We start from the raw sequence: 4,038 nt of genomic DNA, 5'->3' as shown, positions 1-4,038 counted from the left end.
CCCCCCTCACCAATACCAGATACCTTTATCTCTATCTCTTCCCACCACCTACACCGGCTATCTCTCTCCCCTCCCACCACCATTACCAGATATCTCTTCTTTCAACCCCTCCTCACTGATGCTGTTCTCTATATTACCTGCACTCTCTCCCCACCGGACAAATGCAACTAGTTTAGCTGACCCCCCTGTTTAACCGGCTTTCATTTCGTTTTGTTTAGAAATTTGTCACAACTACCCCAGTAATTTTCCATGGACATGTTGCATGGCATTCCAGTATTTTCACTGGTGTACACGGGGGCCAATCATTGGCTCCCAAAACGAAGAGGGAACTAGGGTACTTGAGTTCTGTGATGCATGTAACCTTTTAACCTGCAACATTCACTTTAGGAAACCAGACAGCCACTTGATAACTTATCAATTAGGGGACTCTGCTTGCCAGATTGATTTCATCCTCACCAGACAGCAGGACGCAGGGTTGCTCTTAAATACAAAGACCCTCCCGGGTGAAGAATGTACCCCCCCCCCCAGCATAGACTAGTCATTAGTGACTTTAGACTTGAGGCCAGAAGGATGCCAATAAGCAGACCAATCTGGAAAAGAAGGATTTGGAAGCTTAAGAACCCTTCATATGGTCAGAGATTTAGGGACATCTTCATCAAGAAATTTGATGAGAGGGAGGAGGAGCTACAGACCTCAGACATAGAGGGTGGCTGGAAATTTCTAAAGGACAGTTTACCGAGTGCCACAGTGCAAGTCTGCGGATGGTGTAAAGTCCCTTCCAGACCTAGAGCAACATGATGGTGGAACAATATGGTAGACAAAGCCATTAGAGCAAAGAAACAGGCCTGGAAGGAGTTGGGGTAGCAGGGAACTGTACCAGATAGCCAGAAGGGAGACTGGGCGACAGGTATACATAGCCAAGGGAGAAGCAGAAAAGAAGTTTGCCAATGTCCAGCGACGCGAGGACCAAAGAACTGAAGTATTTCAGATTGCAAGAAAGTGTGTGGGAGAAAACTGTGATGTCACAGAAGAGAAATGCATCCACATGGATGATGGTGCACTTGCTTTTAATGATTCTGGAAAGAAAGAGGCTTAGAAAAGTCATTATGAAAGGCTGCTGAATGGTGGTGGTGGTTATAGTGGTGGTTGTAGTGGTGGTGATGGTGGTAGCAGTGATGACGGTGATGGTGATTGTGGTGGTCGTGGTGGTGTTGGTGTCATTTTGGAGTGTTAGCTCACAGCATAGAAGATGGGGGAGCAGGCTGTTGCACTCTTTGCAATTGTTCTCTGTATGTCAATCGGAAAGCAATATGCCTCCCAATTAAGGAATGACATCATCATCTCATCGTCAACAACACCGCCAACACCACCACCATCAGTCTCACAACTCCCACAACCATCACCACGACTACCAACATCACCACCATCTCTCTTTCTCTCACACTATATATACATATATATATATATATATATATATATATATATATATCATATTGATTTCAAATTTTGGCACAAGGTCAGCAAATTTGGCGGAGAGGCTAAGTCAATTACATCATCCCCAGTGTTCAACTGATATTTATTTTACCAACCCCAAAAGGACAAAAGACAAACTCAACCTCAATGGAATTTGAACTTGGAACATAAAGATGGACAAAATGTTGCTACACATTTTGCCTATCATGCTAGTGATTCTGCCAGCTTACTCTACACTATATGTATATATATATATATATGTATATGTATATATATATATATGTGTGTATACATAGAGTGAGGCAGGGCATGTGGGTAGAACACACAGGTCGGTGGCAAGTGGAGAGCAATGATACTGTGGTAGAGGGCCAAGAGGACAGGATTGGGGAGTGGGAGGTAACCATAGTACATGAAGCGGAAATGTGAAGAAGAGAAAAGATGTGAAGATGTAGTTTGGTTGTTAAGTGTGGGTGGGACACAGTGCTTCTAGAACTCAGTTTCACTGATGTGGGCAGGGTTTCAGATTTTCTCAAGAACTTCATATCACCAGACAACTCAGTCCATTGTCATTTCCATTGTATATATACAATATATATATATACACATATACATACATATATATTTTTCTTTTGTAGTTTCAGTTCAGAGCTGTGGTCATGCTGGAATACCGATATATATATATTTATATTTATATATATATATTATTTTATTATGTGCCCTTTTAAAGCCTAGCCAGGCTCATGGGTCCGGTTTCCCGGTTTCTATGGTGTATGTGTTCCCCGCCAGCTGGACGGGATGCCAGTCCATCACAGCGTTACTCAAGAAACAGGAAGAAAGAGTGAGAGAAAGTTGGGGCTAAAGAGTACAACAGGGGTCGCTGCCACCCCCTATTCTTCAGGTGGGTATGGAATTTCTTGGACTACATTATTCAATGTGCTACAGATTTTTCAAGATAAATGTGTAATTCAAGGAAGAGTTGGCTACTATTTCTAGCAAGCTAAACGACCACACAGACACTCTGTCATTGGCACACCTTTATCCTCACTGTTGCTATTACCATTGTTGCTAATTAGCCTTTGGCCATTCTTCATTCAGCAAACAATATGATAAAAGACGCTCCAACCGTGACCCTCACACAAATCATCATTTTTTTTTTCTTGCATATAAGCGCAGGAGTGGCTATGTGGTAAGTAGCTTGCTTACCAACCACATGGTTCCGGGTTCAGTCCCACTGCGTGGCATCTTGGGCAAGTGTCTTCTACTATAGCCTCAGGCCGACCAGAGCCTTACGAGTGGATTTGGTAGACGGAAACTGAAAGAAGCCCATCGTATATATATATATATATATATATATATATATATATATATATATATATATGTGTGTGTGTGTGTGTGTGTGTGTTTGTGTGTGTGTGTTTGTCCCCCTAGCATCGCTTGACAAACAATGCTGGTGTGTTTATGTCCCCGTCACTTAGCGGTTCGGCAAAAGAGACCGATAGAATAAGTACTAGGCTAACAAAGAATAAGTCCCGGGGTCGATTTGCTCGACTAAAGGTGGTGCTCCAGCATGGCCGCAGTCGAATGACTGAAACAAGTAAAAGAGTAAAAGAGTAAAAAGAGTAAAAAGAGTATATCAATAAGTAACAACGCTGTTCTAAAAGACCGTAAAATACATCATCCCAAGGAATTAGGTTGTTATTTCTCACATATCAACCAAACACACAGAGGCTAGATTGGCGTCACAGCATCACCATTGTTCTTTCTGCTGCGATTGCTTCTGTTGTTGTTGCTGTTGTTGTTGTTGTTAACGAGGGCACTGGACAGATTTGTGTCTTTTTCCATTAATGATTATTTTTCTCTGTTTTCTTTATCATAATTATAAATGCTCAACTTGGTTGTTATTGCTGTAGTGGATGCTGCTTCCATTGCTTTCTTCTTGCTCATCTTCATCTGCTTGTGTGTGTATGTGTATGTGTATCAGTCTATCTCTCTCTCTCTCTCTCTCTGTTGCCTATTTTCATCTTGGCAATCCAACTCACAGAGGACGTAATTAAACAACCTTTTAATGAAAGGGCAATATTACTGCTGCTGCTGCTGCTGCAACTGATGATGATGATGATATACATACACACACACACACGCACACACACACACACACACACACACACATATATACATATACACATATGTGAGTGTGTGTATATACATATTGGTATTTATAGGTACATATAATTATCTGCCTATACATATATATGTATGTATGTATGTATGCATGCATGTATGTATGAATAAATGTATACACATATATAACACACACATATATATATATAGATACATGCATATATATACACAAACACACATACATACATATATACATATATACATACATACATACATACATATATATGTATGGATGTAGATGGATGCAGGTATGTCTGTTGTCAAGAAGTTATGGGTGTGTAAGTTTGTTTTATAAAAGAGAAACATATGTGAGTGTGTGTGTAAATATATATATACATATATATACACATACACACACATACATACATTATTTATATATGTATA

The sequence above is a fragment of the Octopus bimaculoides genome, chromosome 27, assembly GCF_001194135.2.
Source record: "Octopus bimaculoides isolate UCB-OBI-ISO-001 chromosome 27, ASM119413v2, whole genome shotgun sequence".
NCBI lineage: Eukaryota > Metazoa > Mollusca > Cephalopoda > Octopoda > Octopodidae > Octopus > Octopus bimaculoides.
The sequence above is the reverse complement of the archived record's forward strand: the minus strand, read 5'-3'. Positions refer to the sequence as shown.